Here is a 24,405-nt window from a genome sequence, read left to right on the forward strand (position 1 = left end):
ACCTCATTTTATTCAATTGTGTTTACAGTTGACATAGAGACTGACCAGAAAGTGGAAAGATATCAAAGAGAAAAAAGGAAGATATAAAAAATTAGAAGTTTATATAAAGTACATATTACCTAGAAGTAGAACCAATAATCATCCAACTGTATTTAAAAAAAAAAAAAAACCAATTTAACCTGCAATTGTCACATCTAACCTTCTGTCCTATATCCTGAAATGACAAAGAAGAAGAAGGAGAAGGAGGAGGAGGAGGAGGAGGAGCAGCAGGAGCATGAGGAGGAGTCGGAAGAAGGACGACGGAAGAAGGAAGAAGGAAGAAAGAAGAAGAAGAAGGAGGAGGAGGAGGAGGAGGAGGAGGAGGAGGAGGAAGAGGAGGAGGAGGAGGAGGAGGAGGAGGAAGGAGGAAGGAAGAAGGAAGAAGGAAGAAGGAAGAAAGAAGGAGGAGGAGGAGGAGGAGGAAGGAGGAAGGAGGAAGGAAGAAGGAAGAAGGAAGAAGGAAGAAGGAAGAAAGAAGAAGGAAGAAGGAAGAAGGAAGAAGGAGGAGGAGGAGAAGGAGGAGGAAGGAAGAAGGAAGAAGGAAGAAGGAAGAAAGAAGAAGAAGGAGGAGGAGGAGGAGGAGGAGGAGGAGGAGGAGGAGGAGGAGGAGGAAGAGGAGGAGGAGGAGGAGGAAGGAAGAAGGAAGAAGGAAGAAGGAAGAAGGAAGAAAGAAGAAGGAGGAGGAGGAGGAGGAGGAGGAAGGAGGAAGGAAGAAGGAAGAAGGAAGAAGGAAGAAGGAAGAAGGAAGAAGGAAGAAGGAAGAAAGAAGGAGGAGGAGGAGGAGGAGGAGGAGGAGGAGGAGGAAGAGGAGGAGGAGGAGAAGGAGGAGGAAGGAAGAAGGAAGAAGGAAGAAGGAAGAAAGAAGAAGAAGGAGGAGGAGGAGGAGGAGGAGGAAGAGGAGGAGGAGGAGGAGGAGGAGGAAGGAGGAAGGAGGAAGGAAGAAGGAAGAAGGAAGAAGGAAGAAGGAAGAAGGAAGAAGGAAGAAGAAGGAAGAAGGAAGAAGGAGGAGGAGGAAGAGGAGAAGGAGGAAGAGGAGTTAGTAGTAGTGGTAATCCTATAAATTGACACAAACTAGAGAGAGTGGCCTAGGAAGAGAAAACCAAGTAATTGTGTCCATCAGATTGGCCTGTGTGCATGGGAGATTTTCTTCACTGATAGTTGGTGTAGGAGGTCTGAGCCAACTCTGAGCAGTACCACCCCTGGGTATGTCATCAAGGCTGTCGAAGAAAGCAGATTGAGCAAGCCATGAAGAGCCAGCCAGTAAGCATCATTTCTCTATGATCTCTGTGTGCCCTTCATAGAACACCCATTTGATTATATACTTTTTTCTCTGTCATAAAATCTTCTCCCGCTCTTTAGTCTTCTCTCTGAATGCTTTCCTTTCTTTACATTCTTCCTCCCTGACCCCCACTTTCTTTCCAGTGTTTCACTATGTATTGGACCAGGCTGCTCTGGAACCTGTGGTGACCTGCTTGCTTTGTCTCCTGAGTACAAGTTACAGAAATGTGCTACCACACACAGCTTAAATATATTTTTCCCTGACAGTGAAAGCTGGAGGCACCGGGAGAAAAGTCTCCACAGAGCTTTGCCATCACTCCTTCAAGCCTCACCAGCCCTCCTCACCAGGAGTACAATGGCTAGACCCTTTGGTTCCTGTGTTAATTCTTATCAATCGACACATCTTAATTTTATGTATTTGTAGGGTAATTTGTGACACTTCAATACATGCATATGATGTGTGGTGATCAGATCAGGGTAAGTACTCTGTAGTCATACATGGCCAGTGAGTTGACTGGAATTGGGAAGGGAGAACAAAACCTCATTTCAGTTAGGACTTAGCTGTGCACTGCCAAGTTGACAGTATCATATATCACCTAGGCATCTTCCAGTCCCAATCATATTAAGGTTTTATCTCACTCTTGATCTTTTTAGTTTTTTGAGACAGGATTTCTCTGGGTAGAGGTGGCTGTCCTGGAACTTACTCTGTAGACCAGGCTGGTCTTGGACTCAGAGATCCATCTGCCTCTGCATCCTGAAAGCTGGAATCAAATGTGTTCACTATCACCTCTGGATCTTTTATCTCCTAATTTTACCTGATAAATTTTATAACTCCATCCCTTTCAGATTGGTGCTATCTTCCTTCACTATTAATTGAACCAATCCTAATTGTTCTGCCTGATTTTTATATTATTAAGATATATGTATATATATAGATATTTATACACACACACATATATGTATGTATACATACATACATTAATTCATCAGTCTTTACTATATAGAATTAACAATCAAAACTCCAATGCTTGCAAGATAGCTCAGTAGGTAAAAGTATTTACTACCAAGCCTGATGATTAGAGTTCAATCCCTGGATTCCCACATAGTCGGAGGAGATAACCTACCCTTGCAAGTTGTCCTCTGTTGTCTACACACACCATGTGGCAACCACACACATGAAAAATAACATGTAAACAAACCACCAAAAGTCTCCCTTCCTTCACTGGAGACCTAAACTATAAAATTTAACCTTATTTCATATCTTAGAAAATTTTACTTCATTTGTAAAATGATATAAGAAGTATTTTCTTAATAAGGCTTTATTGAAATACAGGTTGAAGTTTGAAAGTTCTTCCGAGACCACAGTTGGTATCCTGAAGTTTCCCTGGCACTTTTACTGAATGCTTTCTGTACATTCTGAGAGTCTTTGTACCAAATGCACCACCCACTAGGGAAGGAGGGGCTGTGATGCTGTTTTGATGTCAAAGGTAAAGGGGTGGATCATCAGCTAGGTTAAACAAGGAATTCTAATTGGTGTAAACTTCGAACAATATCCAGTCCAGGATGAGGAAACACAAACTGTTTTATGTAATTAAAAACTTAACGATTCTCAAAGATTTCTATTTAGGGGAATAAAACTGAAGGAAGCAAAGTAATTGTGTGTTGATTAAAATTAAACAATCAGGCTCTCTCTAGCTCTATTGGGGGAAACTCCCTAAATCAGTGTTCCAGCCAAGAGTGAACCCAAGCACATTTCTCTCTGTGGCATTAACAATGGCTGTGTGGAGAGTGGTTCATTAATTTGCCGAGAAATAGCATGACCCACTTTACCACACTAAGATTGTTTCCAGGAATGCAAGTGATGGTCTGAAGCAGCCATGTCCCTAACAATTGTAGAGTTGCAAAACAGACTACAGAGAAGGCTCGTGAGTTTCCTCAAAGCTGAGGAAAATGAATTAACATTATTCTGGTCTCTTCCTGAAGCTAATATAGATCATGAGGACGAAGCATCCAGATCGAAGCCATAAATCTGCTGTAGCATTCGTTCCTGACAACTAAATAAGACTATAACCAAGTTTATTGTAAATATCTCTTGAATAAGAAAACCGTGGATCATCTCCATGTTCAGAAATAGTTATGAATTACTGTTTTTCACTTTAAATGAAATCAACTTTTGCTTCCAGCGGAAGAACCGAAGGCAAGGCTTCTATAATAGGTATAGGAGTTGGCAGTGACAGCTACAAGCGGAAGTGATGATGGCAGCTTCCCCTTTTCCAGTTAAAAGAGTAGCGTGTTATGAAATATAAGATGAAGCTTTCCTTCTGGCTGTGCTGAGGATGAAAACCAGTACTTTATCTGTGGGAAGCAAGCGCTCTGCTGCACAGCAACATCATCGGTCAACAGTGGCATTTAAACTATCATCAGCCTACCGCGCATGTGCTGGGCCCACGTGGTACAAGGGTACAGTTCTTTCCTGTGCTGCTATTTCTGCTCCTCAAAATCTTTATATATATAACTGTAAACTCACTTGGTTAGCACCTAGTGAAGGCTTCTTAACTTACATTAATAATTTCTTTTTTTTTTTTTATGCAGTAGTTAGCGTTCTTTGAGTGAATATTTATGGAAGAAATTAAACACTCTGCAGGACTTCATGTTAGTAGCTACTTTGGGGCCATTTTGATTTCAGTTGTGCACTATGGGGTGTATGTGTTACTTCACACTGCTAACCTAATTCTTAAATGACAGTGAACCGTCAGACGGTAGCTTGGACAGAGAAGTTTCAGACTTAAGATTCCAATACTAGCTGCAGTAGACTCTCACGTCTGCCCGCTTCCCACTCTGCCACCTCTTTCTTACATCATTACTCCTAATTTTTGCTGCTGCTTCTACCATATCCTTAAGATTATCTTTTAGTTCGCCTTTTAAGGAAAGCCATAGGCTATTTCTCTGCAATGCATGAGACGTTATTGGTAAGCTCATAAAAGCGGCGGTCGAGTTAGGAGGATGTGATTTATCACCTGCGTAACCCAGAGTAGGAAGCATGACATGCACAAAGTAATGAACTGTGATTCTGCATATTGTATACATTCGATAAACCCACCCGCCCCTGTGCTCTTCAAAATAAAAATAAAAATCTTCATTTTGCAGATGATGTAGATGAAGAGTAGAAAAGAGGAAACTCCATTAAGTATCCAGAACCGTAAACTCACAATGGGTCTGTTTGCCCTGGGTTTAGGCATATCCTAGTTCCTGGTCTCGAGGCTCCAGTCTTTGTGGGGTAAGCCCAGCAGGTGTTTAGTAACCTTACATCCATGAATGCCCGACCTCTCTAAGAGGTGGCTGCCTGTCTTCTGATGTCACTCCTTCATCTGACCACCCACTATATTTACTACCACTGTTTTGGACTCTTTCTAAAATTATTGTGTTCCAGATGGCTTATATTTTATCATTCCTTGTTCACAGAGATCTTCTCCTTACACTGGCCATGCTTACATTTCTCCTTGCCTACATGAAATGCCTCACCCACTTTTCTTTGTATGATGCTGCCCTGAAAGCTCACTTTCCCGTTAGATTCCCTACCTACTGCACCTCAACAACTTTTTAAAATGTGCTTAGCAGGTAAGAACTGTCTTTTTGTACTTCTCTATAAGTGCCTGGTAATGAATAATAATGACAGTAGCTACAGTGTCGAAATAGAGCTTCAGTTCCTGATAAGGTGTCAGTGTCTTACAGAACATAGACATTATTATTTAAGGAGCTCTGGTAGAACTGACTTGGCAGAACTGCCATCACCTTCTCTTGATGCTCAGTTTCTCGAAGTCATTGGTGAGCATTTCCCAATGGAAACTTTGACACCCCAGACCTCTGCATGCCCTACTCTTGATCACTAAACAAGGAAAAGGAAAGTATTTTGCAGATATTTTCACCCCTAGTTAGAAATGTTAATGATACACTACAGTGTGTTCTAGCAAAAGCACTGTGGCTCCGGATACCTTCCTGTGATGGTGAGTGTTTTTTGCAGATATAATAATGTTATTCATTCTTTGAGGATTTCATACACACATACAATGTATTTAGATAATTTTTATACCTGCCCCACTCCTTTTCCAACTTCTCCGTAAGCTCCTTCACTCTGAGATGGCAGTTCTCTGTTGTCAGCTTGACTACATCTGCAACAAACTAAAAACCCTAGTGACTCGATACACCTGTGAAAGATTTTTTTCCTATTCAATCATTTCAAGTGGGGGGACCCACTTTTAATCTGGATCTTTTGAGGTGAGAAAATATACCTTTCATCTGGGCCACACCTTCTAATGGCACCCCATATAAAGGACACCGAAGAAGAAAGCTTGCTTGCTTGCTTTGCCTGCTTGCTCTCACTCTTGCTGGCAAGTCCATCCCTTCACTGGCATTAAATGATTCTTCTTTGGAATCTTGGCATAGACTGAAGACCAGCTGCAACATTGAACCTTGTGGACCGAACAACTGCTGGATTCTTGGGATTTCTGTTAGTAGACAGCCAATGTTGGATTAGCGGGACCACAGCTTGTAAGCCACTCTAATAAATCCAGTATTATATTGTTGATTATGTATATATATTCTTGTAGAGAACCCCCTGAAATATTTTCTACCTTTGACTAAAGAAATTAATCCTTCATTTTCTGCTAAACCATCAGTGACTTTCTCTGAAGATACCAAACAAGACAATAGTGACATCCCTCAAGATCCACCAATACTTGCTTCTAGTCTTAAAGACAGACTTAAACAGGTTCTAGAAAGGGGTAGAGAGAAGGTGTACTTTATGGTGAGGTGTGCTGCTCTACTAAAGAGATTAATGGCTTTGCTAATTCATTCAAGCAGAAGTCAAGGGAATATGTGTGGGAATGGGTTTTAAGAATGTGGGATAATGGTAATAAAATGGTAATAAAAGGAACATAAAACAGGATCAGGCTGTGTTTATTGCTATGGGCTCACTGTGTGAAGATTCTAGGTTTAATGTTGCCTATGGTTTCTACTTTTGTTACAGTGCCATCTGCTGCCAAGCGTGCTCCTGTAGCCACATGGGCTGTGTCCTATGATAGGCTGACTGAGGAAAAGAAGACTACATCCTAGTTTACTGATGGTTCCAAACATTACCCAGGCACCACCCAGGAGTGGATAGCTGCAGCATTGCAACCCCTTTCTGGGCCAACCCTGAAAGACATAAGAAGATGGAACTCTTCAGGGTGAGCAGAACAATGGGCTGGGCACTATGCATGGTCATACATTTTGTTTGAAAAAAGAAACATTGTTTCTTTGTTCACTGTGGGCTACAGTGAATGGCCGGATCAGGGTCTTGGGAAGAACAAAGAAGATTAGAAAACTGTTGAGAGGACTCTAGTTGGGGCTGCAGAAGGTGATGATAATCATGGTGATGCTTGAGCAGATGAGAGGAAACATGAGCAAGCTGCTCAAGGGTTTTATATATAGGTACAATCCTGAGAACTTAGCTACCCTGGAGCACTATGTGGAGACACAGGCCAAGGACAATGCCTATGATCTGGAGGCCAACCTGGACATCCTAAAATTGTACCAGTTCAACCCAGCCTTCTTCACAGATCATAGTCACTGTCCCGATTCTGCTGAAAGCTGTCACCAACCTGCCCCACACTGACTTTACTCTGTCTGTGCAAATGTACCAGACATGTCAAGAAGTGACCTTTCTGACAGATCTTGTACCTCAAGGACCCACTGGAAACCTGCCACTTTCAAGCCTTCTGGCAAGCCCTGGCTGAAAACATAGATTTCCTAAAAGGCATATATGGCTTTGAAGACTGTGTGCAACAATTTATTTGCAATGTGGTAGGCACCATGTACCAGTACATTGACTGCTGGCTGCTGGCTGCTGGCTGCTGGCTGCTGGCTGCTGGCTAAGATGCCTAGAGATCTGAAGGTGTAGATGAGCAAGTATGGCTGGAACACCAAGGAGTCAGATCTGCAGCCAGGAAGAGAACATTAAGCCTAAGAACATAGTGGATAAGATCAACTTTGACAGTGTGTCCAGCATCATGGCCTCCTCCCAGTAACTGTATGTGCATTAATAAAGATTTGTTCACTCCAAAAGAAGAAGAAAAAGAAGAAGGGGGAGGAGGAAGGTGATGATGATGATGAGGAGGAAGAAGAAGAGGAGGAGGAAGGTGAGGAGGAGGAGGTGTTAGAGGAGGCAGTAGAGGAGAAAAAGAAGGAGAAGGGGAAGAAAAAGGAAGAAGAAGAAGAAGAAGAAGGAGGAGGAGGAGGAGGAGGAGGAGGAGGAGGAGGAGGAGGAGGAGGAGGAGGAGGAGGAGGAAAAGAAGAAGAGGAAGAAGGAGGAGGAGGAGAAGAAGAAAGAAACAACCCATGTAAATACTCATCAAAACGTGACTTCAGCAGAGTTCAATATCAAATAGATAGGATGACCCATTCTGTTGACAATTGGCTTCTTATACCAGCCATCCCTGTTATTGGGCCATGAACAAAGTGGCCATGGTAGCAGAGATGGAGGTTTTACATGTTCTGAACAAAATGGACTGCCACTCACAAACCTTGATCTGGATACAGCTGCTACTGAGTGCCAGGCAGGCCAACATCAGAGAGCAACACTGAGCCTCAGGTATGGTACATTCCTCCGGAGTGACTAGCCAGCAACTTGGCAGCTGGTTGACTGTACTGGACTGCTTTCCTCCATAGGAAGGACAGTACTTTGTAATTACTGGAACAGATACTTATTCTGGTGATGGATTTGCCTTTCCTACATGCAATACTTCTGCTAAAACCATAATACATAGACTCCCAACTTCTGGTTACCATCTTTTTGTCTCCTGCTCTGTGATGTCCCTGAGCCTTGCAGGGAGGGGATAAGATATAGCTGCCCCATTTATGATGGAGCACTCCTCATTCCTCAGATGCGTATCCTCTGCACTTTGACCATTTCATTGTGAGTTTCTGTGTCAGCCACTGTTCACTTCACAAAGAAAGTTCTTGTATGTGGTCTGAGAACTACTCAATTTTGGGGTGCAGAGATATGAATTTAGAGGGTAGTTTGATACTATTGTTTATGTAGCATTAGAGTCTACGAGCTCCAGAACCACAGGTTCTTGTCCAGATGTACATTACCAGACATGTATTTTCTCTTATGGAACAGGCTTGAAATCCAAGGTGATTTTGACTGTTAACTTGATGGGATCTAGGTCTCTGGTGGGTTTTCTAGATTAGGTTAGTTGAGGTGGAAAGATTTACCATCCCATAGGCTGGAATAAAATGGAGAAGTCTTGCTGAACAACCCTCTTCATCCCTCCCTGCTTCTTGAGTGCAGTACAATGTGAGTGGCTGCTCATGTCCCTGGTTCCATGCTCCCCTAGCCCAGTGGACCGTACCATCCAACTCCAGGCCAGAATAACTCCTTCCACCATTAAATGCCTTTTGTCAGGAATTCTGTTGCAGTAACAAGAAAACTAATATACTTCTTACCTGTCTTCTGAGCACTGCAATTCCCGGATATATATTTCTGACGCATTTAATACATTTATGCAAGAAATATTAACAGTGTAAGGGGCCCTTGAAGATCCCATGATGAGCAAGATGGCCACTTCTCAGTTAGTGATCTTAGCTAAGGTGAGACCATGGAGGCGACAAGACAGGCAGAGGCAAGAGCACAGAGGCTCTCTCAGGAGCAGCATCTGTGAAGGGCCAGTAGTCCTTGAGTTTTTGACAAGGCTAGCAACAGTGCAAAAAATTAGCAACACTTCTCCTTTCAAACCAGGGTGCTTTGCTCAGTTCTCTGCTCCGTATGGAACAAGCTGCTCTCTGGCAGGGCCCACCTTGCAGTTGCTGTGAGCTTAGTAATCATTTATCCCAAATTATGGTGATTGTCCTGGTAGTTGCTGAGGTTGTAGGTCATTCCTTCTCCTCATCCCAAATCAGTGGCCAAAGCGTGAACAATCAGGTACTTCAGTGGGATAGAATAAAACGAGGTTCAGAGTTCACATCAAACCTAAACATGTATTCCAGACAGGCTAAAGGCCAGATGTGGAAAGCAAAATTGAAAGCCAGAGCAAAGCGTGTCAGGGCATCTTGGATCTCGAAGCAAAAAGGCTTCTTCAAATAACGCACATAAAGTGCAAACACTGAGGAAAAGATTTACAGATTGTGTCAAAATCGCAGGGGTTTCTCCTCAATGGAGGAGACAAAATCAGATCCCTGCATTCCATCCAGAAAGCTGAGAGTGGATTTTGTTAATGACCTGGTAACCTTTTTGCTTTCTGTGGAGGCAGACCTCACCCAGTTTTTGCTACAGAGGCAGTCCTCACCCAAATCCCCCAGATTTATTATCCCAGACTCTTTCCTCCCAGACTCATCATTAGGGGAGAAGTCACATGTACTTTATGGCCTGCTGACCTCTATGCTATCAGTCAGAAACCACACTAGATTCTAGGCCTTTAGCTATGGAGCCCACCCTCATGGTCACATGTGCTGTGTAAAGGAGTTTTTATGTAGCCAAACCTGAAGCTTTATTGTGCACCTGGAATCCGACTGAATGAACTGATCGTTGCCTGGAAACCTTTTGCCAAATTGTACTGTGTCTTAAATAAGCAGACAATGGACTGCCTGACATCAGACTCCCTGAAGTCTGATCCAGGTTGACAAAAAATCTGCTCCGGGTTTTCATTCTTTCTGCACATTCCCCCCCCTCCCCCCCCAACACCTGCAGAGACCCTCTCAAAAAGAAACCTTCAGAAGCTGAAAATGAACACAATTGTTTAGCACACGGGTAGGTGGAGGTGGACACGTGGTAACTGGTGCTCTGAATACTTGCTGATTGAGTGCCATGTGGCACAGGTTGGAACATGACACCAACACTAATCATCTCCATTAAGCAAGAGAAAAAAAAACTAGTTCTGGTTTTAAAGGAATTGTCAGCATTAAGTCTCAATGCCAAGCTTTGTATAAACCAATTTTTAAAGAAGCAGATAAAGAGTAAGAGCCACAATTGTACTGTCTTGAATAAGAAGATTGGGTCGGGCAGTGGTGGCACACACCTTTAATCTCAGAATTTGGGAGGCAGAGACAAGCCGATTTCTGAGTTCGAGGCCAGCCAGCACCACGTCTGCCTGCATGCTACCATTCTTTTCACCATGAAAATAGTGGACTAAACGTCTGAAACACTAATCCACCCCCAGTTAAATAATTTCCTTTATAAGAGTTGTCAGTGCCATAGCAATAAAACCCTAAGACAAACATTCTCATGAGACAAAGGCAGAAAGACCTGGAGCTGTCAGATATGACTAAAGTTAAGAGAGGTGTGACAGAGCATTAAAATCTCATTCTCAGACTTAGCAAAAGATGGGACCCCAAATGAAGAAAAGCCACCCCAAAGAGCCGCAGCACGATGTTGTCTAGAGATACAGCCATGGTCAGGAGACAAGGCTTTGAAGGGCACAGAGAGGCGGATACCATGTAAATAAAGAGATATGACCCCATATCCATACAGTTTTGTAATTTCAGGTGCTGGATTCTCTTTTTAAACTGGTTTTCTTTTTGTATAGTCAGGATAAGTCTAGCATTCAAGCTTATCACAAAGAATGTTTATGTACCTTTCTAGAAATCGATATGGAACAAAATATTTCTACATGGCAGCAATACAATTTTGTTTTTGAAAATGTTGATCCCAATAGCGGTTGTGTTATCAGTGGGTCAACTAATACATAATGGTAGCTTATTTTTTATTTATTCCTCTTTAGTTGCCTTCTAATGGTAAGCAGCCTGAGCTTGTTTGCAAGTGCTGTTTTGGCCTGACAGCTTCAAACTTGTAATTTTGACAAATAAGGAAAATGTCTGAAGCATCAATGGATGCAGAAGTATGCATAAGCACTCTTCATTATAAGTCTGGACATTGGACTTATCCTGACCATAAAAAGAATGTGTTAAACACTGTTAAGAACACAGAGCTATCTGCTCTGATGATCAGAGAATGACTGCTTTAGAAAGCCCTTTGAATGAATTAAGAATGAATATTTTCCTTCATGGCCTTGGTGTGTAGCAAAGAGACCCCACACATGTTCAACATTTAGATAAACTAAATTTTCATTAGCAGAAAAGCAAATTAGTGGATTACAGTACAGTCTTTAAATAATAGAAAGTTATACCTTAGTTAAAATGAGCAAAACAGATGGACTCCACAAATAAACAGAGCTAGATCTACAAACATGGTGTTAAGTGGGCAAAGCAACAGGCAGAAGAATTACAAGACACATCAGGGGCATCACACACCTCAGAGGTGTGGCCTGATGGGAGAGAAATATGGAAAGTTGTAATGGATGCTTCAATGTTATCAATCTTATTGTATAGCTTTGTAAAATGCAAAGATTATAGTATTAGCAAAAGCTGGAGGAGGCATATACACAATGTATTAAGAACAATATTTTTAAAAACCTAAAAGTCTTTATTATCTTACAGACCTGATTTCAGAATGTGGTTGGCTGTGACACACAGTGTCATTCTTATCCTAGGCAACTTTCTCAACCCTTTTCAACTTTATGAATTTACTTATATTTGTCTGATGATGTCTTAAAATTCATTTTATTCCCAACTAAAACATAGAATATAAAAGTTGTACTTATTGGCGGGGTGCTACATATGTTTTGTAGATGTGTACATGGAGTAATATTTACATCAGGGTAGATATATGTAGGTCCTTAGATATTTATGCTTTATTTATGATAAGAACTCTCAAAACCCTTTCTTCTGGCTTTTTTGAATTGTGTTGTATATTATCTTTATCTATAATTACCTTACTATGCAATACACACCGGAATGCCTTACTCTTGTCTAACTGTAACTTGGTACCCAGTGACTTCTCCTGTGATGGTTAATCTTATTGCCACATTGATTGAATTTGGAACACTCTAGGGAGCACTGCTGGTTATGTGTGAAGATGTTCCCAGAGAAGCTTAGCTGAGGAAGGATGACTCATCCACAGTGTGAGCAGCCCCATCACAAAACCTGGGACTGAGACTTAATAAACACCAAAAAGAAGGAAGAAGGCAGATTAGGACCATCTTCCTTGGTCTCTGCTTCCTGACTGTGGAAAGGATGCAAGCAGCTCCCTCACGCTCCTGCTGTGAGGCCTTCCCTGCCATGAGGACCCTCAAACTATGAGCCAAACAAAAATAAGCAGATCAACCCATTCTTCCTTCCTAAGTTACGTATTGTCATGCTTTTTTGTCACAGCAATAATTTAAAAGTATGTCACCAAAGGCTCAAGCAACCACTATTCTATTCCCAGCTTCTACAGCGCCGACTTTTTCTGTTATCCTGAATGCAGCATGTGTCTTTCTCATGTAATGTCATCTGATTATTATTCATGTCTTAAATGACAGAATTTCACTTTTATGGTTTAATATATATATATTATATATATATATGGTATATATATATATATACGGTATATATATACGGTATATATATATATGTATATATATATATATATATATATATACATATATATATATATATATACCCCATTTCTTTATCTTTTCAGGGGTTGAAGTCTACTTATGTTCCTTCACGTCTAATTTCCTGGGTAGTGCTATAAACAAGGAAGTGCAGAAGTCTCATCAAAATATTAATTGTATTTTCTTTGGTTCTATTCCCCAATAGTGTGAGTGCTGGATCATAAGGTAGTTTCTATTTTCCTTTGTAAACATTGCTTTCTATGTATGGGTACATCGACTGTGTGTATGGCTGTGTGCCATGTGCACGCCAAATGACTGTGGAGTCCAGAAGAGAGCATCAGATTCCTTGGAACTGGAGTTACAGATGGTTGTTAAGTACCATGTGGGTGCTGAGAATTGAACCTAGATCCATTGGAAGATCATCCAGTAGTCATTACTGATTATCCATCTCTCCAGCCTGTTTTTCCCTTTTTGGTGCATCTTCCATCTCTCTATAATATCTATATGAATTTGTATTAGTATGCAAACAATATGCTTTGCATTTTCATAGTTCCTAAGTGTTTGTGTTATGGTTTGCATGTCTTTCGGGTTGGATATCGTTTCTAGCTTTGCTTGTGGATCTTCCTATTAAACAGTCTATGCTTGGGGGCTCAGCCCCTGGTACCCCTCAGAGAGAGTAAAACAAACTGCTGTGGCAGCAGAAACTGCACCGTAGAAGATAAAGAAATACACTTAAAATCTATTAAAACCCACAAAGATATCAGCGACGATCACAAAACATAAAAATGGCAAACTAATGAACTAAATAAAACTAATAAACTAAACTAATGTGGACTGTGGTATGGAATTAAAGATGATTAGCATAAATATAGAAATGAAAGTGGAGGAGATGAAAGAAGAGGGCAGGGAGGGAAGAGTACGGGGATGTCACATGAAATGAGGAGGGACAAGCAGGGAGAACGGGAGAAAAGGGACTCAAATGGAAGAAATTAAACGGGGAAAAATGCCAAAAATATTCTAATAATATAAAATTTCTAGCCCAGTTAGATAAATGTGAGAAGGGGAATCACATATTACTAATAGATTTTCCAGTGCTCCAGGACCCAAGTGGAGCCTGAGCCCTCAATTCAAGCCCCTTCCAGTCGCTTAGAACCTGCATGGAGCTCATTCCCAGGACCTTGGGATGTGACTGGAGCTTGCTCCTCAGGTGAGAACCACATCTCCCTTCCTCCGCACCCTCTCCTCAGCTGCCTGAAGACTGTCATGAACCTTGTTCCCAGAGCCTGGAGATAAAGTGACACCTATTCCCAGAGTTCTATTTCAGGTGACATCCCCAGCCCTCTGTCATCCTAACATTCAGTACCTCATGTCGAGGTACCTGTCAGCTTGCCTTACTTCTAAGAGTTTTTCCATATGTCTGTATCTGGTACATACATTCTGATTGTTAAATGAGGCCATATTTCCCCCAAAAGGTTTTGTTTCCTTGCTTGCTTTGTTCTGTGACAAGGGCTGGCCAGACTGCTCAGGCTGGCCTCAAACTCACAATCTTGTGTTAGCCTCCCTAAGTGGCTGGGATTACTGATGTGTCTACTGCTCCCAATTTCCTCCGAATGCTCCTAATGCTACTTGGGTAGCGTGTCAGGACACAGAATTAATTGTTAAGTATTTATGCTGGCCTTTGTAGTCAGGTAAGCAGGCTGCTCTTCATCTTTCACTATTTCACCTGTACGTATCTTAAATCCTGGTTTTCTGTAAGTTTGTTAGTGTTAGCACTAGAGGGTGATCCAAGCCCAGACTTGTCACAAATAATCAATGAGCATATTAGTCAGCAGGAGGTGGCAAAGAAGTAAAAAGGTTGTTAGTCCATCCCTGCAAATGGGGACTGGAAGGCTCTTCCTGGGGCTAGGATGCTTCGGTGCTTTGATCTTTTTGTTTTTTGTTGTTGTTGTTGTTTTTTGTTTTTCAAGACAGGATTTCTCTGTGTAGCCCTGGCTACCCCGGAACTCACTCTGTAGACCAGGCTGGCCTCAAACTCAGAAATCCTCCTGCCTCTGCCTCCCAAGTGCTGGGATTGAAGACGTGCGCCACCACTGCTCAGCTCGATGCTTTGCTCTTAATCACCAGCTTGTTGTAAGCACTGTTGGAGAATGTCTAGCTCTTGGCAGCATCACAATAGAGGGAGAAACCCAGGTTACTATGTCACAAGGGTGTCTATCAGTGCTGTGTCACTCCCTAATGTGATAGCCTGCCAAGACCAGTCCAACCTGATCTTCCTACTGCTGAGATGGATTTGTGTCCTATGCGGCTATAATTGGCCACAGGTGATGCTATCTCAAATAGAGAACTGATATAACTGATGCCTCGTGGCTTCATTTGGCATGAGGGCTCTTCTAGCGACTTCATCTGCAGGTAGGCCCAGTTAGTGGGGGCTGCTCCATGTTAGGTCTTACCAGTCTGGTGAAAAATTCCAAGGTAAAGTCATGTGCTTCCTTTTGCTATGCCATCTACATACTGTGCTGCCAGAGATTGGGATGGTGTTTGTGAAAGCCACCAGGACTGATACTAAACTGCATTACACATGAATCCCTACAAGGATCTGCAAAGTTCCAGATGGTATTATATCCACACTATTTTGGCTGTGATACAATCCTAAACCTCTGTCTGTCTCACTAGGGTGAAGGTCTTCACCCAGTACTTGAGTAGCTAGATTGTGGGTCTGTAGGCATTTGCTTGGGGATATTCCTGCTGCTCCCAGCAGGGAAATAGGGGATGGACAGTCTGATGCCTGGTTCCCGTCTTTTCCTCTTACTTTTCATTCGTGCCTAATTATATGTTTTGAGTTTTTGACAGTCTTTGAAACTTTGCATTTGGGGTTTCATAGAGGCCTGAATTGAAGATGTATTCCTTGCAGGGGGATGTATGTCTGTCTGACAGAGCCTGAGGGCACTGCCAACCAGAGCCACTTTGAATTCTGGCTCTGAGAGTTTTTTTTTTTTATGTCCCAAAACTACATTTGTGATAGTAAAGTAGGGCATGGGAAAAGAGGCATCAAGATTTACACCCCCCCTCCCAAAAAAAGCTATTTGGCAGAAATTCTAGTACCCTCTACCCTGGAGGCCTACATGTAAGGAGCAGAGCACAGACAAGAAGAGTGTGTTTTATACAGGTGTGGGAGAAGGCGAGTGCTATATAAATGATGTATGGGAGGTTATAAAGCTGGGAGTCCACAGATTTTGAGCCTGAGACCTAATTCATTTCTATCCTTGGGAATGACATTCTTTTTATAAGTAAACTGTCTCTATTTCTATAATTACAAATATGTCCCTTGTCCAATTCTTTGTTCTGGGGAAACAAAAACCAGAGGATATCAGAGAGTGTGTCAGAGACCACTCTGCCAAATGTTGGAACCTGTACTGCCCCAAGCTTTGGGGGCTAAATTGTCCTGGCTCATACTGCTGCTCTGGTCAGTGGGTCAGGGTTCAGCAAGAGAGAGAGTGAGGGCAGACATGAAGAATGGAGACCAGACAGAATGTGATTGAGTCCCGTTTATTCTCAAGTCTCTCTTCTCTCTTTCCAAGTTTCTTGTTCCTAGTCCAAGTCCCAAGTCCCTAGTTCCTAGTCCCTAGTTCCTAGTCCTTGGTGCCTCCAAGTTCCAAGTTTCTGGTCCCCTCTTCTGTCTGCCTCTGGCCTTTTAGAAGTTTCACTTCTTAAGTCATGCCTTTAAGTCATACCTTTAAGTCACACACACCCAAGGGAAAATCCTGGGTATATAAAACAAGATGTTATCAGAGTGTGCTCAGCTGTTGTAGGCTATTGAAAATAAGTCTCTTGTCAGGGTATATGGCTCAAGATGGCTGCAAGGATGATAGCCGCCTTCTGTCGGCTCCCCACAAGAGTGTACCCCTGGAATCAGACTTGTACCTAGCAAATCATCATAATGCCATTTTGAGCCCAAGGTCCTATCCTGAAGGCATTTTAAGATGATACATTTGCTTTGGCTTTTCCTTTTCTTCGGCTAGCATCAAGGTTTGGAACAATCTATTTTCATCTTTCCTTGGAGAAGCTGGCTATTTCTAGTTTACATTTACAGTGGAGTTGTAACCCTGCAGGGTACCAGCGTCAGTGCAGAAAATGGGAATCTCATTATACTCCCTTCTACCTGGATTCTGAGATTCAGGTCCTGCCCTGAAGCATTATCCCTCACTATGTACCTTCCTTTGACTGCTAACTTCATTGCAACAAGAGAAAACGCTTTATCCTTTGTGTATATAACTTTCTGTCCTCCACACACCTTCCACGTGCCTGGCACACATTGATACCTCATGAATATTCCCTGAATAGGAAAAGGCAAGGCCCTTTGGAACTATAGATTTTTGGAGTTTCAAATATGGAAATATTCTCTTTTCTTTGAGACCATAGAAGCACCAGAGAGAAGCAATAGTAAGAAAGAAATGCACCTAACTGTTCCTATGCAATTATCGAGTTCTTGGAAACATGAAGAATGCCGCAAGGCCATTCCGAAGCAGAGGGAGCAGATCATTCTGATGTCTTCTCTCTTGTGGCTGCCAGATAATTATGCTTCAGAAGTCATCGCAGGGCTCAGATGTGGTATGATTCTGAATCTCATTCAGCTGAGCACTGGCACTGGCTCTATAGAACTTGTGTCTGGCAGAGTGGGAGATTAAAGATCCGAAAAGGCTAAGTGGGAAACAGCCACATTTGAAAGTGATTTTACTGGAGGGTGGAATGCAAAAGAGCAACAACCCCTTGAAAACCGGTTCTACTTCAGCAATAATCAAGGCAAAGCAAATTATACAGCATCATTATGGCCAGCCTGAATAGGCAGCCATCTTAGTCAGTGTTCTATTGCTGTGAAGAGACAAAGCGATGCATTTAATTGGGGTTGCCTTACAGTTTCTGAGGTTTAGTCCTTTATTCTCATGGCAGCAGCATGGCAGCACACAGGCAGACGGGGTGCTGGAGGAGGAGCTGAGAGTTCTATATCAGGACCCACATGCAGCAGGAAGTAAGTATACTGGGCCAGACTTGAGCATTTGATACCCCAAAACCCCACTCCCAGTGACACACTTCCTCCAACAGGACCACACCTCCCAAAGTCTGCCAAGTAGTGTCACTTCCTAATGACCCAGCATTCAAATACTCAAACCACCACGGCAGCTTTACGTTTTATATCACAGCATCCAGTGTTAGCTAAAGTGTGGGGCATTGGTCACTCGAACACCAATGTAAAAGATTTTGCCAAGTAAGTAATTTGACAGTTCTTTTATATCTTAAAAAAGGTATACCTTGCCAGGCAGTGGTGGCGCACGCCTTTAATCCCAGCACTTGGGAGGCAGAGGCAGGCAGATTTCTGAGGCCAGCCTGGTCTACAGAGTGAGTTTCAGGACAGCCAGGACTACACAGAGAAACCCTGTCTCAAAAAAAACAACAACAAATCCTGATGGTTAATGATTGTCAACAGGATCTAAAATCTCTGGAGAGAGAAGCATAGGAGTGTGTCTGTGAAAGATCATTTACAATTAGTTAACCAAGGTTGAGGGAGACCCACTGTAAATGCCGGTGTGACTGTTCTGTGGGCTGGAGTTACAGACTAAACAAAAAGGAAAGCAAACTCAGGAAGAGTCGTCATTGTTCTTTGCTTCCTGAGTGTGGATGGGTATGACCTGAAAATCCTGTCCTGCTGCTTTCCCCAGGATGAGGGACTTTCATCTGAACTGTGATAAACCTTTGTCCTTAGGTTGCATTGATCAGGTATTTTATCAATAAGGAAAGTGAAAGGCGACTCCATTTGTACAACTAGATTTAACAAAGTCAGTTTTCCCAAGATTTTGCTACAAATGTGTTTCTTGCATCAAAGCTGGACATAACCTAAATAACAATAGTTTACATGTCATTGAGCACTTACTACATCCCAAGCACTTGTCTAATAATTCGTATAGATTAATTCATTTAAATTTCACAAACAACTAACAGACAAGGTACTGAAGCACAGAGCTAATAGGTAATCTCGTCCTGTACCGAGCGTGGGCAGTCAGCGTTTCTCCTGGCACTCTAGCACAGCATGTTTCTAGCCATTCACACCACTCCCTTTCTACCACTCTGATCTAAACAGCCAATGATAGGGAGTGTGTGGGTGTGAATGTGAGTGACAGATGGGGAGAAACATATCCTCAGTGTACAGAAATGACAGGACATAAAGGCATGGCCTAGATTCCCTAGGAGTAATGCAGATGAGAAAAGCAAGAGAACCACTGGGTGGCATGACTCGTAGCCTACTTACACACATGCAGTCATTAAAAACTATAGTGGTGAACATAGAGTTCACGAAAAGAAGAAACACAGTAGTTAATTAAGTACTTTAAACATGTTCAAGATCCTTAGCCACCAGAAAAATGCAAATTAAAAATACTCTGAGAGACTACCTCACATTTAAAAAAAGAGATAACAAATTTTGGTAAGGGTGTGAGGAAAGAGGAACCGTTATTCATGGCTAACAGGAGTGTAACCTAGTACATCCATGGAAATCAGTATAGAGAGTTCTAAAAACATTTAAAGTCTGGACTACCAGATGACCCAGGTGCATCTTCTGGACATATACACAAAGGGCTTGTACTCATGTTTATTGCATTATAGCAAGAAAAAGCAAACATCTTAGAAATCTATCAGCTGATAAACGAACAATAAAGATGTGGTAAGCATATACAACTGAATTTTACCCAGCTATAAAGAAAAATAAAATCATAGAATATGCAGGAAAAAGGGTAGATCTGTAAAATATATTAAGCAAGGTAACAGACTCAAAAGCCACATTCCATCCCATACACAGATCTACTTACAGCATTTGTGTGTATCTATATAAATGGGAATGAGTGTGGTGTGACCTATGCAACTAGAAAGACCACAAGGGTGATAAATAGAATGTGAGGAGGGCAGCAGGACACAGTCAACAGGGAAGAGGGAAGAGGCTATGACGAGTGGTGGGTATAAGAATAATTCAGGAAAATGGGGGAGACAAGTGAAGGAAAAGCAACAAAAACAAATGTTATTAGAAAATGTCATAATGGTTCAGATGAAATTGCTTCACTGATAAAGTAATCTTGACCTCCACACATGCATGCGCGCACACACACAGACACAAAGGATATGTAATTTTAGAATGTTTCAAAGAAAATGCTACAATAAAACACAGTGCTGTGTACACTAATTTAAAATTTTTAAATGACAAACATAATGATTATATAGAGTTGTGGCAATAGTATCTTTGAGACCTTTATATTTTTATTATATATATAATTATTATATATAATAAAAATATATGTGTGCATATACATGTGTACACAATGCATGTACATAAATATACACACATATACACACATATACATATATTTATATATGAATACACACACACACACATATATATGTATATGAATGTTGGCACACGTGTGCCAAGGTACCCATGCAAAAAAAGTTCCAGGTATTGAACTCAATCATCAGGCATAGTAACAAGCACCACTAACCATTGAGTCATCTCAAACACTGACCCTAAGTCTTTGAAACTTTTGACATGACTATATTTAAATAAATAAACATGTTACATCACAACCTTGCCCATCCATAAGATGTCAAATGTCAGCTGGCTCCTACCAGTATAGCTGTGCAGGTGGGCATGAATTGCAGTATCATTTCAGCTGGTAAACATCATATACATCACTGTACATGAACACATAGAAAACAAAAAAATGTTATGATACGATATTCAATGCTGATAAATGTCATGCACTATTGTATTCAGTTCTATTCTCCATTTTTTAAAATTCTAGGCATCAGTTTCTCATTGATTTCATCATCCTACATTAATGCAGTCGTAAGACACTCCTAAAGAAAAACCAAGGTTCTTGTCATGTATAAAGTATCCAAGAGAGGACACCACAATTCTAGCTAGAGAACACCATCCTGAGGGCTCGCCATTGGAGAGCAATGAAGGGATGTTGAAGGTGTTTGTAGGGATGGACAAATGGACCAGGAATGGGTGCCTAGTCCAAGTAGCTAGTCTTAATCTTGCTGTCAAAAATCCCTGCCCTGATATAGAATGATGGGCTCCACCAGACTCAGTCACTTTTATAAGTAGAAAGTACTGCAAGCCTTAGTTAGTTGCTGAAGTAGGAGAAGATGGATACCCTCAAGGTAGGAGGGGATGGAGCAGAGGAAAATGCACTGGGAGAGTTGTGTTTCTGGCAAAATGGCGGTATGAATACATATTTTTCACACGTAATCTTTTTCTCCAGTAAATAATTGAATCCTAATGGTTTTTTAGTGCAGTGAGGATTTTAAGGAACAAGATTTTTGAAGTGCGCCTGGCCTGTCAGTACAAGGTTGAACAATCGTCTGAGGTTGGGGTGGGGGTGATTATAAAAAAGATGACTAAGAAAAAAAAAGTTAAAAATAGGGAGTACTGTCCAGTGAGTACTGTGGCAGCCTAGATTTTAATTCTCATAGGCTTTATATACTTTACGGTATCATGGGAAACAAAGTCACAAGCTAGCAGAAACAATGGCTAACATACAGTAGATATCTGTTTCTATCTGGAGGCCTCTCTGTTCCTTCCACCAAGATTAATAAAACGTTCAGCCCCACACCTTGAACTTCAAGAGTAGCTTCTCTTATCATTCAAAGTGTCAGCAGGCCAGGTGACCCCAACCTGCCTTGACTCTGCCTGACAGGCAGGCTTCCACAGAATTAGATGAGATGGCTCCTGACATTAAAGACAACAAGTCAGGGTTGCCAACATCCCCAGAAAAGCCCCAAGATTTTGGCTCCAAGGAACTTTGGCTACAAAAAAAAAATTTTGAGACAAATGTCCTGAAGAACGATTTCTGTGGGGTGCCACTGTAGCAGGACAGCAAGGCTGGAGGCTCCTGGTGTTGGGAATCTGACTGTAGCTGAGGTACAGGAAATCAGAGAGCAGAGGACTCCATCAAAGGGCTCACACATTTGAAAGAACTCTGTGGAGACTTCATGATTTTCTTTTTGACATAAAAATTATGAAATGTTTGGTGTGTAAAGAGGTATAATTTGTGTTGATTATGAAGCCTGGCAATAAAAAATATATTTATAACTAAGCTTTAAAAAATAGAACATGACTAATATCTTTGAGAGTTTCACATGTTCTTCCCTGAATCTGTCACAGTCTTCCACTTCCAGAAGGTACTTTGGACTTTCATGTTAATGTTTTACCTATGGTGTAATGACATGTAGATGCACCCTTTATAGCAGAAATCTCACAGCCACAGCATGGGGCAGCCCTAATCTAGTTTATAATGAGAGTCAGCATATGGTGAGAGTAAAAAGGTACCTTCAAGGTATACAGCATAATACTAATACTTCTTTAGATTTATTAGCCCTGCATAAGGAGGTTGTTAATTTAAGAAATGCAAAGCCTTTGTCTTTTGATGCTGCAGGCACTGCAAATGATATTCTGAAAAAAAAAATTACAGGCTGTTTTTCCTTAATGGTCCTCATTTACATCTCTCTTATTGGGTGTTGTGGGACTTGGCTTTGTGACCCTTTTTTTAATGGCACACCTGTTGCCTGTTCTTTTGAGAGAAATCATCAGATATTTTACAGATGTCATAGCAAAGTTACATAGATTTAAGCTCCAACATCTTTCCTAGGAGAAGTTGGTAGTCAATGACAGGTAAGTTTGTCTTGAAAACCTAATTTATAATGAGATAACCTTCTCAACCTAAGACAGGCCATGAATACAAGGTTATTCGAGTGTCAATGATGGGTAAAAGCTGTTTTCAGATGGCAACCTAAGACAGGCACAACTTTCTGCTCTGTGACTGATAAGGTATGCAGCTCTTATAGGAAAAAAAAAAGGACAGGTAAGATTCTCTCAGAGGTGGGTCAACTTAAGACGGGGCATGAATGCTAGGATTCATGTACCATTGATGGGTAAGGTTCACGCCTCTTAAGGGGCTGCCTAAGACAGGTACAGTCTTTCTGTGCCAATAGCTAAGACAGCTTTGGCTTGTATAGATAAAAAAGGGAAACATGTGGGGAGCATAGCTGGAGTTAACTTTGGGTAACTTTTTGCTTGTGATTAATCATGAATGAATCTGCCAACATCTGTCTTTCTTTCTAATTAAGACTTGTGATATATCCTGCCAAGTTCTTGTGTTTACACATATGTCCTTGCGAGATTGTCCAAGCCTTAGTTAAGCATATATACTATGTACCATAAACTTGCCATGGAAGTGCTTGTGGTCATTGTTTAGCTTCCTGGAATTGGTCATGATTTCTGTTGCTTGCCTTTAAAAGACAATAGGAAATACACTTACTGTTGGTGTGGTATTGATAAGCAGACCTCCCATATCTGTCTCTTGCTTCTTCTTTCTGCCTTTCCTATAATCATCCTCATTCCCCCAGTCATGTTTTTCATGTTGACTGACCAGCAGGCTCTGAGAACATATTTACCATATAAATTCTGGGACCATGTAAACATTCTATCTATCACAGTTACCAAAGTTTTGATGTTTCTCAAAACTCTTCTCAGGCTCCTGAAAATTAAGAACCCTCTACCTTACATATCAAAGCCCCTCATTGGTTGGGTTCCTCATCCTCCACTAACCCTGGGTAATGTCTGATCATCTTGGTCTGTCCTCAGCAAGAATCTATTTTAGTTTATAGCTGTTTGATCTACTTATTCCTGGTAATACCACTTGGGGAATTTCTATTCGCTGAGCTACATTCTGCTCCCTAGCTATAAATCCCTACTTCATAATGCATTTAGAATCGAGATCAGTCTTTCTCTCCCACTGCAGAACCCCTTTATTGGTATACTTAGTTCAGAATAAAATTTTCCTCAGATTGCTTTCCACAAGTGATTGAATAATCTTCCACAAGTATTTGTGTTGGGAGAACTAGAGGGGCTGGACATTGAACTCTCCCAGAATTTATATGTAGGGTAGGCAGCAAGCACTCTACCACTGTAGAGTGCTTCATCTTCAACCCTCGGAGTATGTTTTCTTTCACACAGCCACAATCACAGGTTTGGGGACAGATCTTTGAGGAGATCACAGTGTCAGAAGACCTGTTGGTGAAAGATGTTTGCATTAGAGAGTTAGCAACTGTGTTCATATTGGTCTTAAAAGTGGGATGAGAAAACAGCATACTGAGTAGTATAGATGAAGTTCCTCCCTCCTGTATTTTCAGAGCTAATACCTTTTCCCCAAATAAAGCTCAGGAACAGATGTTTACTCTCACTGTAAAGCCACGGGAAGTGGTGCTAATATTATAAGAAGACAAATAACTTGTCTTGCTAAGACAAATTACCTCATTGGTAAGAAGACAAATAACTTAAGAAAAAAGTATGCATAGTGCTGGACAGATTTGTATGTGTGGGTTCCTGCGGAGGTCAGAATAGGGCATCAGCCCCACAGGAGCTGGAGTTACAGGTAGTTGTGAGCTACCTGGTATGGGTGCTGAGAGCCTGTGATACATGCTCCTTACCTGGGGAGGGGAGGGGTCTTTGCAAACACCATGGCCAGCAGAATGTTGATCCACATGAGGCAGAAAAGGAAGCTTGGTTCAACACAAT

General features: G+C 41.6%; 1 pseudogene across 1 annotated transcript; it reads left to right on the forward strand.

Annotated features, from left to right (window-relative positions):
- The first annotated feature begins 943 nt into the window (after nucleotides 1–943).
- On the forward strand, nucleotides 944–7,571 carry LOC143434436 (eukaryotic translation initiation factor 3 subunit K pseudogene; annotated as a pseudogene). Its single transcript, XR_013103904.1, has 2 exons — nucleotides 944–5,865; nucleotides 6,344–7,571. The product of XR_013103904.1 is annotated as a eukaryotic translation initiation factor 3 subunit K pseudogene (transcript).
- The last annotated feature ends 16,834 nt before the right edge of the window (nucleotides 7,572–24,405 follow it).

This window comes from Arvicanthis niloticus, chromosome 15 (genome assembly GCF_011762505.2).
Source record: "Arvicanthis niloticus isolate mArvNil1 chromosome 15, mArvNil1.pat.X, whole genome shotgun sequence".
NCBI lineage: Eukaryota > Metazoa > Chordata > Mammalia > Rodentia > Muridae > Arvicanthis > Arvicanthis niloticus.